This window comes from Pelodiscus sinensis, chromosome 3 (genome assembly GCF_052426305.1).
Source record: "Pelodiscus sinensis isolate ZL-2025 chromosome 3, ASM5242630v1, whole genome shotgun sequence".
NCBI classification, from domain to species: Eukaryota; Metazoa; Chordata; order Testudines; family Trionychidae; genus Pelodiscus; species Pelodiscus sinensis.
The window spans coordinates 10046832-10059210 of NC_143054.1; the positions used below are offsets into that span (position 1 = coordinate 10046832).

Sequence of the window (12379 nt, forward strand, 5' to 3'; positions counted from 1 at the left end):
ACATTTCAACTACGGCTTCTGGTTGTTGTGAGGAAGGAATTCCGTCCTCCCCCAGATCAGTCCTTGCTCCTCCTCTACTCCACCACCTGCACTGAGCTGTTGTTCTTCTCCTCAGGGTTTGGATGCATACAAGTAGGAATTTGCCCTACATACATATAAGATAATGATACAATTTGTTTGAAACAAATACACCTTCTTTCCTTGCCTCTCCTCGGATAGACCTGCTTCCTGCAATCCCTCTCAGAAACTGGGCAGTTTCCCCAAGCTTCATGAAGTCACTGGGAGTCTCAGCGTTGGTTTGAACTGGCTTTGCTCCAGGAAGTCGATGTTTATGGGGTACAACTGCTCCCAGGTAGGACCCAGTTAATTGTACTTCCCTGAAGTGGCTCAGGGATGTTGCTGGTGCTGTACAAAGACTGACTGGTAATTAACAGATTGCAGCACAGTCTGATAAATATCACTTGCATCAAATCAAACATCTGCACTTCAGCACGTCCCAGTCTCCAAAACCTTAAGAATTCAATGGCAAAAAAACAATTTTAGGAGTGGGGAACCCTGCGTGTGGCTCTTTAAGTTTAGCTGCTTACAGGAGGAATAACAGGTAGTTCGAATTATGGCTTTACTTCGAAATACTGGGTTCCTGCTGTGTGTAGCAATTAGTCTGGACATGTACATTTCAAAAATGGAGAGCAGCCGGGAAGATGCAAATCAAGCATGGGATATTTAAATCCCGGGCTTGATTTGCAACTTTGAATGCCTACATTAGCCTCCCTAGTTCGAACAAGGGGGCTTGTGTAAACATATCCTAACAGAGTTTAAAGAGAAGCTATACAAGTTCATAGAGGTTAGGTCCATAAAAGGCTATTAGCCAGGGGATAGAAATGGTGTCCCTGGCCTCTCTTTGTCAGAAGCTGGAGAAGGACGGTAGGAGACTAATCGCTTGATCGTTGTCTTCGGTCCACCCCCTCTGGGGCACCTGGTGCTGGCCACTGTCGGCAGACAGGCTACTGGGATAGATGGACCTTTGGTCAGACCCAGTACGGCCATTCTTATCTTATGTTCTTATGTACTCACCCCTAAATCCCCTTCCCAGTTTTAGCCTATAGGGCTAACCCACTTGCTTCCCTATACTCTATCGTATAGATTTCTTATTTCCTTAGGGTTTAAATATTTGGTTATTATAACAGGATGCAATAGGTTTATGCTGAAGTAGTTTGGCTGTAACACAAGAGGCCGATGGGCTACATCCTGTATGTTGAGCTAAAGCAAATTTAGCAGATAGTTGGGACCTCCCACATAGATAAAAAGTGGTAAGATGAAGCAACTTTTCATGGCATTCCGAGCTTCCAAGCATACACCCACACTTAACAGGCTCATTATGACTTGGAAGACCCTGAAATACCCAGTTAAGGCCAGACTGAGTAATTGGGGTAAGACAAAAATAACAAATGTGATCTGTAAACCACAAAAGGGACCATGGCAGGAAAGTGATGTATATGAAAAAAACAAAACAAAAAAACATGTCACCATTAGTATGGGGAGGAAATACAAATAAGGCAATAGGAAAAGGTCCCCTACCAAATATGTATCATACCAAACATAACATTGTCAGCATTATATATAAAAATGCCATCCCAACCGAGGTGCGGGAGGACTCGGACATGTATTCCCTGGGTGGTGCAAGAATGATGGCCCTTGGTGACCATAGGGAAGGTAATGGTGATGAGGAAGACGATGGACTACACTTTAGAATGTTCTAGAAGGAACGGTGTATGTGAAAATATAGACCTACATTCCCAGTCTATCTGTCTAAGTTAGGGTGTTTGCGACTGTTCTAAGCATATTAGTATAATATATTTGTAAAAACATGAGAGTTCTCGTAGTGTGAGTGTTGCAACTGTGCACATCAGATTGCCAACCATACAATAATTTAAATACTGGCCCTGATCCAGTGTCAAGATCCTGTCAACTCTCAAGGTAACTGGAATTTTGAGTCACTACTCGACTTCTGTATCACAGGCAGCCAGGGAAGGGGGAAGCAGGAGTCACTTCTGGGGGGAGTTGACGTAAAAGAAGGCATCGAAGGCAATTAGGTTGCTGAGGCGTGACTTGCCTTTGGTGAATCCATGTTGAGAATTCCTGATTATTTTTCTCTCTTCCAAGTGCTTCAAAATGGATTCCTTGGGAATACCCTTTTTTATTTTTCCCATGACTGAGGGGACTTTCTACTAAATAAGATGGGGCCAGTTCTTCAGAAGATTTTGGTGGCTTCATTCCGTGAGAAGTGTCACCCAGACATGTGAGATAATAAGAATGAGGGTTGGGACACCAACCATCTTTGTGCATTGGGTTATCTCCTCATAACGCTGGAGGGGAAGGATAGAAAGCGAAAGGGCCACCATGAGGAACAGAGCACAAAGAATGGAGGAACTACAGGGCTGTTGAATGGGTTACATTATTCAGGAGTTATAAAAGATTTTTGATATTTGAAAGCTGTTTTGGGGGAGAAAACTGAGAATGAACTTGCCTCTCCCCATTTTTTTCTGATTATCATTATAGAGAAATGGGATCTGAGCTCAGCTGACTGTATATAATGCACTGCCACTGTTTTTTAAAAGAAAATAAATTCCCCTTGAAAATGCTTGCAGGGCGAAAGACTTCAATAAGGGGGAATAAGGATGTGGGCCTGCACAGAAGGATGGGGCTATGAGGAGGAGATGGATACATGGGTAGAGGAAGAAGTATGTGTCTGTGTTTGTGTGGGGGGGGGGAGGAGGGTGCTTCGCAGCTACATGGGATAGAAGAGTGCAGGGTGGGTGGAGGGGTTGCAGAGGAAGTTGAGGATTTAGGGTCAATGGTGGGAAGTCAGCATTCAATTCTCTCCTCCTTTTGGCATGCTAAGATCAACAGAAGCTCAGACGCTCTGCAGGACTCCAATCCCTTCTCCCTTCTTGCTGTGTGCCCTTACATCTGTAGAGCCCTTTATATGTGACCTGAGATAAAGAGGGGGGTGGGAGAGAAGAAGGAGGATTGGAGGGCATTTGAAGTTTGATCATGTGACACCCAGAAAGCACACGGTTAAGGTAACTATCACCCCATGGACTCGGCTGTGTGTGGGGCAGGGCTCTGCTTTGGAGCATGGCAGCACTGGGTTAACATGGCTGGGGAAGCCTGGCTGAAGCAGAGGCAGGTGTCCCAGGTGGAGATGGGTTGTGGGAATGAGGGGCTTAGCTCAGTGTCAAACTTGGGCTGATGTCTCGTGCGTGAGGTTCTGCCTGTTATATGTGAGCCCAGCAGGACAGGACAGGAGACCAACTACGGGCTTAACGGGATCGGAGGGAAGGAGACATGGAAAGTCAGAGTCGGTATCTGTCGTGGGGAATGTAGTGGGGAATGATGAGGCAGTTGGTAGAGAAGAGGAGAGATGCGCTGCCCGTCTTCTCTCGCTCGCTTACAATTGCTGTGACAGCCATGTAATAACCACGTCAAAGTCTAGGGACTTAGAACACGGAGGAGATTTCTGTCACTGTCCCTTTTAGCAACTCCACCTTGAAAACATTTCAAAACACGGCCATCATCCCCATTGCTCTGTATGCAAACAAGCTCCGTGTGCTCATGAAAACACTCATACACCTTTGCAATACACCACCACAACCAGTTGCTTTTATTTTAGCAAGACAGAAGTCATACTGCAGAATAGAGAGCCTCTTTCTGCATTTTCTTCAAGATTTTCACTGCAAGGCATTTTCTTCCAGCTTCCCAGAGTTGATGCCTTGAGAATCTTTGTTGTCATCACTCCTGTGGACCCTGAATAATATGACATTACATTAGAAAACTACAGTTCTAATAAAAATGGCCAAATATATGTGAGATCTCATGGTGAACAAGTGAGGTCACAGAGAACTGGGTAAGGCCAAAAGATTGTATCTATCTTTAAAAAGGGACCAAACAGGACTGGGAAAATTATACATCCATCAGACAGACCTCATTTCTTGGAAAGATACTGAAACTAATTCTGAAATCATTCACTTGTAAGCACCTGGAGGATAACAGTCAACATGTCTTTGTCTAGACTAAATCCTGCCGAAACAATCCATTTTCATTCTTTGGCAGGATTACTGTCTAGTGGGCTTGGAGATGCCATAGACATGATCTACCCCAGTAGGAGTTTTAGTAAGAGTTTGCCACAGTTGCACATGACTTTCTCATTTGCAAACTAGGAAAATGTAGTCTAGGTGATATTACTATAAGGTGGAGGCGCAAGTGGTTGAAAGAACACAATCAAACAGCAGTTGTCAATGGTTCACTTTCAGACTGGTAGGATGTGCATATTGGGGCCCCACAGTGGTCAGTCTGGGGTCCAGTTTGATTTCCTGTGTTCCTTTGCTAAGGCTATGTCTAGATTAAGTGGAAGATTCGAAAGAGGATGTGCAAATTCTGCAGGAATTTCCATATCTTCTTCCGATCTCATTTTCGAAAGCGGAGCTTTCCTGCGGAATTTGCATATCCTCTTTCGAATCTTCCGCATAGACTAGCCGAGCCCATTGCTTTCCAGGACAGAGTTCCCCCCTTTTTTTGTTCTTAGGTGACCACTCTTAGTTGTAACTGCATTAAGCTATTTTTCTTTTTGCTTGGGTCCACTTTAGCAAGTGACTGAGATTCTTCTGTTGCCTGCCTTCCCTTCTTCATTATTTCCTACTGCTGCTTTTTTAAAGTTCTTTGCTATCTTTGTCAGTGATGATTTTAGAGTTTCTTCCTGGTCATTAAACAAAAATGTTAAATGGTGTATGGTCAAGAATTAATCACTACAGAACTCCAAGAAATGTTCTGCTATGAGTCCGGGTGTTTCTACACTCTCCCGTTATTAATAATGTGAGCATCTACACAGCAATTTATTATTTTGAAATAATATCAAAATCACGGTCAGCTTATTCAGGCTTTTTTAAACCTCATTCAGAAGGACAAACTGCTCTTCCAAAATAGCCATTTCAAAATTGCTGCAGTGTGGACGCTCCACTTTTATTATTATGTAATAGCTCCTCACCTGGGTCATTCTAAGTAATATCTCTCCCATGCTTCTTGGGGCTCTAAATCTATATAGTGCATCCACATAACGGGAGCCTGCTTCAGACTAGTTTTGAAGCTCCCCTGTAGTGCAGACGCTCTGTTTCAAAATAAGCTATTTCAGAATATATCTCCGGAGTAGCTTATACCCATATAATGATGCTCTGGCACTTATAGGTGCTTTGACAGAATTGACCTATGGACAAACTAATACTCATGTAATTGGCTCTGTGCTGTCCTCTTTCAACCACGGTTCTATGGATTGTGCTGGAGCTGATGTTGATGTAGCCAGGTCTCAGAGGATTTGCTCTTGGCAACTTGGGAAAGGCAGCTCTAAGTAAAAGACGTCAGTAAGTTTGCTCCCAGGCCGGCTGGATCCAGGAAAACACAGAAGCCTAGTCAGTTTATCACACGCCTCCATCATGATTAAACATGATGGAAAAATATCTCTGTTCACATAGTCATGTCTTCCTTGTGGAATCCTGAACTTACCCAACTTTGAGAACAGCATACAAACCGGCCGCAGCGAAACAGGGGAGTCGTATTGAAACGACAACGAAGAAGGCACCTGCCTCTCATCCTACTACATCGTCTTCTACAACCACGAGAACACCCAAATCCTGCACCAAAAACCAAAAAAAGTCTTAAATTTCATAAACACACATGAGGGAAAATGAGCATTGTGTTTGCAGTTTTACGGGTGTTTCCCACTCGCTAAGACACTGCCTAGTCACTCCACTAATCTTTTTGTGCACCATTTTGCTTGATAATTAATAATTCTTACATGGCTGCAATTTTGTGCACATTCAATGGCAACCTTTATCAGTGATGATTTTATGTTCTTTGCCAGGTCATTCCTAAAAATGTTGAATAGGATTGGTCCAAGAGTGGGGATATTTTCACACAGAACAATTCAACCAACTCTGAATAGATTTTCACATGCACATCTCAGGCACCTTCCTGATCCTAAGACTATTTCACAGCTAAATTTTGAGCATCATCTACGAAGCATGTAAACCACCTCTTCACCTTCCTTTTAGTAGCTCCAGCTGTAAATTTGGTTCCCTCTGGCTGCTACAGTGATATGCCAGGCAGCGTCACTAATGGAATTTAGCCAGCTAGGATTCTGCGCTGCATCAGGATGACTATCATTTTTCAAAGAGAAGGAATTCCTGCCTCTCTGTGTGACTCGGAACACATTTTTTTTTCCTGATGAGACATTCACGAATACTTTCTTGCTGAGCAGTGGCCACTCTGAAGAACCTGCAGCTTTGAAAATGCTGCCCCCAGGCACACAACCAAAACTTGTAGAATACTCAGGTTGGAGCATTTTTAACAAGAGTTTGTTGGGCAACTGAAACAGAGACGTGCCAGGGTGGCAAATACTGCCCCAAACAGATGAGATCATTCCAAGGAAGAATGCCAAACACATACCTGTGGTAGATTCTCAAAGAGGTGAGAGTGGGGGCCAAGACACTGGGATTAGGGACTATCATTTTATAGACCTGGGCTCTATTCCCAACCACGTAACTTCTCAGTGGCAAATGAGCCCTGACATTATAATAGAGGCTATGAAAACACCGAATTATTAACACTAGCCAGCAGCAGAAGCAGCATTGTAAATTACAGTCTTCCAGCTGCCGGCTCTGTGCCTGCTCCTAGACCAAAGATATATTGGACGGGGTTGGCATGAATTCATTTGGTCTGTATCTGACCTAGCTGTCCAATTCTGTGATTGCCTGCTTCAGGAATACTCTACATGCCATGCTGATTCTGGGGTGACGTAAGCAGCACGCCTCAGAAAGAGCTGAGGAAAATACTATGGAATATTTTTCCTACTGGTCATAACTCAATCAAATCTCAATCATTTTTACAGGGGGCAGCAAAAACACATCCCTGGAATCAGGGCAATTCCTCTCAAAGTTCATGTATTGTCTTCAGACTGAGTCCACACTACAAAATTAGGTTGATTTAATTTGTCTCGTAGCATCTGATTTAAAAACGGCAATTTTGCATGTCCCCACTAGGTGGCTGCCTTCAATAGTGCACATCCTGATCTCTGCCAAGGATTGAATCCAGACAAGGAGCAATGCGTTGTGGGTAGCTATGTCACAGTCCTAGCAGCAAATTGAAATTTTGGGCTAGGATCCTAGTGCCTCGTGGATGAAAACAGAGTTGGTGGTGCTAGTGGGTGCCTGTGGTCACCCTCCCAAATGTGTGTCTGAGAACCAGAGCAGCTGTTCACTAGCCTTGTCCTGTGATACACTTGTCTAAGCGCCTTTATGTTCACGTGGCATAGCCCTGTGTGATTTGGACATAGATATCAGCATTCGTTTTGCTGGTTTGGAGCTCTGCCTGCAGGGACTCTCTTCCACCTCCCACCCAGCTATCAGATACTCTGGAATGATCCCTGCTGAAATGCATTCGTACCTCTGGGCATGCATGCTCAGCTCTCCACAGCTGCTCCAACAGGGAACAAGCATTCCAAAATTCCTCAAGCGCTTTTCCAACTTGCCTGGCTCAACAGCATTGCAGATCAAAGTCCTCACCAGAGTGTCACACTGGAGCACTCGGGGTCATCACTTGGGGTGTATCTACACTACACCGTAACTCGAATTTGAGCCATGTAAATTGCATATCTTATTTCGATGCTACAGTGCCAAATTTTGAAATAAAGTGCTAGTCCGACACGTCCCTTACTCCTCCTAAAATGAGGAGGTTTACAAAGATGTCAGAATAGGAAGCCTGAAATAACGGGCTTGCAGTGAAGATGCGGGATAGCTATTTAAGGATACTCCGGTATCCTGAAATAGCATTGCAGTGTAGATGTAGCCTTGGAAGCAAATTATAGTGTTTACACTGCCCTTAATTCCAGACGTGAATCTCCATTCTGACTTTATAAAGTATGAGGGTAAATTTTAAAAGCCCTTTAGGTGGAAGGAAAGGGTTCAGCAGTGTAAACAGACTTAGTACAAATGTGACCTTATGCTGACTACATCGACCTAAGCCTGCAGTGTAGACCGGCCCTGAAGAGGCACTAGTGTTCATGTTAAAAAGATTCCGATGTTTATCTAAAAGAAAGGGTGAGACAATGTAAGTGCAGGCTAGAGATCCCTCTGCAGCATCACCCCCTTTTCATCGACATCTTACCTGGGGCAACCTGGAGCCCCAGAAAGAAAAGGGCAAAGAGCAGATAAAGGATCTTCATGGCTGGCGATGAGCAGGGATCTCAGCGTAGCTGCAGAAAAAATACAAAAAGACAGAGAGGAGACATTTATAGGTTGTCACTGAAGAGCGGGGAGTCTCTGGCCCCACAGTCCCATCTGCAGCCAAGTGTGACTCTCCGCCAGCAAGTCGAACAGAAGATGTATTCGTTCTCAAGGGTGCAGCATAGCACAGACTGGTTAGCTCAGGAACCAGGAGCAGCCAGTACAATCCATCTTCGGGAGTGGGGGGCCGAAAGGCAGGGCCCTGGGCCACCTTCCTGCATCCTAAGACAGCAAAGACTCACACACACACTCAGCACCTGTCTCACCCTATAGTCAGTCCTGCCTCCTCCTTTGTTTCGCTTCCTGGGCAAGAGGGGTTATCTGGTTGCAACACACACGTGCGCGCACACACACGCACACACACGCACACACACAGACACACACGCGCGCACTCACACGCGCACACACACACGCGCGCACACACACACACACACCCCACCCAGCCTCAGGTTACATGAGAGCCTGAGTCATTGGTGTGTAATTGCGGAGCTGGGGCAGCCTCAGGCAGCCTCCCCCACAGTGAGAGTCACATCCAAAACTCCCATCCCGCACCGGGCTTCCATGCAGTGCCCAGGGAAACTGGGGCACCCACACACAGAGACTGCATCTATACTGTAACCTTCTTAAGAAAAAGCTTCTGTAAATGAAGCGTGGCATGGACTATTGCCATGCTTCATTTGAATAATTTATTATTTATCTGACCCATTTATCTGACAGTCCTGGGAGACAGCCAAAACATGGGATAACCAGGCATTTGGGCAGACAAATATGCAAGAGAAATTCAAGTTAGAATCAAAAGGGAACTCGGAAGAGGAAGGGGTCATTCTGAACTGCGCTTCAACCCTACATGCTGCAGTGAGGGGAGTTCCCAAGTTGCTGTATGGGCAGAGGCCAAAGGGAGACAGAGAGAAGGCAGAAGGAGGGAAAAGGAGAAGGAAGGGTAAAGAAGCAAAGGGAGACAGGAGACTGTTTGGTGCTGCTTGAGCACTGACAGCTCCAGAGAAGAGAGCTGGCCCTACCCCTCACTATTTATACAGGGGCTTATAGAACCCAGAGTTGTCCATGTCAGGATTCCCTCAAGAAGCAACAAGGAGTTTGTCTGCTTCTTTGGCTATTCCTCTGCTCTTCTTTTCCTTCCCTTTCTCTCTCCTCCACCCTCCTCTGCATTTCCTCATTCCCCATCCCTTCTGCCCTGTTCTTTTTCCGTAACTCCTGCACTGAGTCTCCCTTGTAATCTATCCCTTAAATTGGCTGCCGTACCTAATGACCGGAAGGTACCTAATGTGACAGCAATATTTTAAAAGGGCTCAAGAGGTGATCCTGGCAATTACAGACCTGTAAGTGTAACTTCAGTACCGAGCAAATTAGTCAAAACAATAGTAAAGAATAAAATTGTCAGGAATGTAGAAGAATTTGTTGGACAAAAGTCAACATGGTTTCTGTCAAGGGAAATCATGTCTTACTAATCTATTAGAGTTCTTTGAACATGCAGATAAGGGGGATCCAGAAAATATAGTATACTTGGATTTTCGGAAAGCCTTTGACAAGGTCCCTTACCAAAGGCTCTTGTGTAAATCACATTGTCATGGGATAAGAGGGAAGGTTCTTTTTGGATTGAGAACTGGTTAAAAGACAGGAAACAAAGGGTAGGAATAAATGGTAAATTTTCAAAATGGAGAGGGGTAACTAGTGGTGTCCTCCAAGGGTCAGTCCTGGGACCAATTCTGTTCAGCTTATTCATAAATGATCGGGAGAAAGGAGTAAGCAGCGAGGTGGTAAAGTTTGCGCATGTTACCAAACTGTTTAGGATAGTCAAGACAGAAGCAAACTGTGAAGAACTTCAAAAAGATCTCACCAAACTGAGTGATTGGGCAACAAAATGGCAACTGAAATTTAATGTGGATAAGTGTAAAGTAATGCACGTTGGAAAAAATAACCCCAACTATACGTACGGTATGATGGGGGCTAATTTGGCTACGACAAATCAGGAAAGAGATCTTGGAGTTATCATGGATAGTACTCTGAAAACTTCCACACAGTGTGCAGTGGCAGTCAAAAAGGCAAATTGGATGTTAGGAATTATTAAGATAGGGATAGAAAATAAGACACAGAATATCTTACTGCTCCCATATAAAACTATGCAGGAACACCCTGTACAGAATACCATGTACAGATGTGGTCTCCTCACCTCAAAAAAGATATTTGGCCTTAGAAAGAGTTCAGAAAAGGGCAACTAAAATGATTAGGGCTTTGGAACGGATCCCATATGAAGAAAGGGTAAAGCGACTGGGACTTTTCAGTTTAGAAGAGAGGAGACTGAGGGGGGATATAATAGAGGTATATAAAATCATGAGTGGTGTGGAGAGGGTGAATAAAGAAAAGTTATTTATTAGTTCCCATAATAGAAGAACTAGAGGACTCCAAATGAAGTTAATGGGTAGCAGGTTTAAAACTAATAAAAGAAAGTTCTTCTTCACACAGTGCGTAGTCAACCTGTGGAACTCCTTGCCAGAGGAGGTTGTGAAGGCTCGGACTATAACAGAATTTAAAGAGAAGCTAGATAATTTCATGGAGGTTAGGTCCATAAAAGGCTATTAGCTACGGGATAGAAATGGTGTCCCTAGCCTCTGTTTGTCAGAGGCTGGAGAAGGATGGCAGGAGACAAATCGCTTGATCATTGTCTTCGGTCCACCTTCTCTGGGGCACCTAGTGCTGGCCACTGTCGGCAGACAGGCTACTGGGCTAGATGGACTTTTGGTCTGACCCAGTACGGCGATTCTTATGTTCTTATGGTCTTTCTCTGCTTGAATGCGTTTCCTTTCTGTCTTTGCCTTAACCCCTTCCTCTGTCTCTCTTCCCTGTTTGCTTTTTCTCTACCTCCCCACCTATTCTTCCCCCTACCTTATCCCTACTTCTTCTTCCCTTTTTCCCCTGTCCTCATTGCTAATTCTGGAAATCCTCCCAAATCACAACTCCCACCCCCCTAAAGTTCGCTCATCAGTGGGTGATTCACACAACACATTTGGGTAACTAGGATTCCTTGTATAAAGGGAAGTCAGATAACTGGAATTATCCTGCCCATGCTTTTAACTCAGGTAGCTTTAAAATAGCCATACTTGTATTTGCATAAACGAAATGCATGGAATTTTTCTACTTTTCCATTAAAGCTGGAATGAAGGCCTGTTCTCCAGCACTGCATCACAGTGGGTCCAAGTGGTTTCTCAAGACAGCTAGGCTACGTCAAGACTGGCATGATTTTATGGAAATGCTTTTAACGGAAAAGTTTTCCGTTAAAAGCATTTTCGGAACAGAGCGTCTAGATTGGCAGAATGCTTTTCCGCAAAAGAACTTTTTGTGGAAAAGCGTCCGTGGCCAATCTAGACGCGCTTTTCCTCAAAAACCCCGATCACCATCTTCGTGATCGGAGCTTTTTTGCGGAAAACAAATCTCTGCTATCTGCACTGGCCCTTTTGCACAAAAGTTTTTCGGAAAAAGACTTTTGCCCGAACGGGAGCAGCACAGTATTTCCGCAAAAACACCAACAATCTTACATGAGATCGTCAGTGCTTTTGCGGAAATTGAAGTGGCCAGTGTAGACAGCTGGCAAGTTTTTCTGGAAAAGCGGTTGCTTTTCCGGAAAAAGTGGCCAGTCTAGACACAGCCCTAGAGAGTTCAATCAAATAGTTCAGTCACAGAAACAGTTATGACACCGATAGTCTTATCTTTCTGCATCCCCCAACCATTTCCCGAGACAGACCTGTACAGGAAGAGATAGTAGAGGGATCATAAGGGAAACAACCTTAATAGTTACCTGCTTGGGGATGCTCTCAATCGACAGGTGATGACAGTGCCAGTTACTGTCTCTCGTGCAGATAGATGAGCTTTAGGGAGTGGGTTTTGATGATACAAACTCTCAGTTTTATACAGTTTCTGAAAACTTGGTTTCTTCTTGGCCAACCTGCTTTGGGCCAATCAGAAAGCACCCTGCTTGTGGGGAAATTCTGAACTGTCCTACTACCGTTTGGATGTTGGAATTCTTGCAACTC

At 44.4% G+C, this 12379-nt stretch overlaps 1 long non-coding RNA gene across 1 annotated transcript; it reads right to left on the minus strand.

Annotated features, from left to right (window-relative positions):
* Window positions 1–3644: 3644 nt before the first annotated feature.
* On the minus strand, window positions 3645–12296 carry LOC102445757 (uncharacterized). The gene is made up of 4 exons (XR_012902465.2): window positions 12145–12296; window positions 8215–8302; window positions 5557–5684; window positions 3645–3807 (listed from the first exon to the last, which is right to left on the minus strand). It is a non-coding gene; the product is annotated as an uncharacterized LOC102445757 (long non-coding RNA).
* Window positions 12297–12379: the final 83 nt, after the last annotated feature.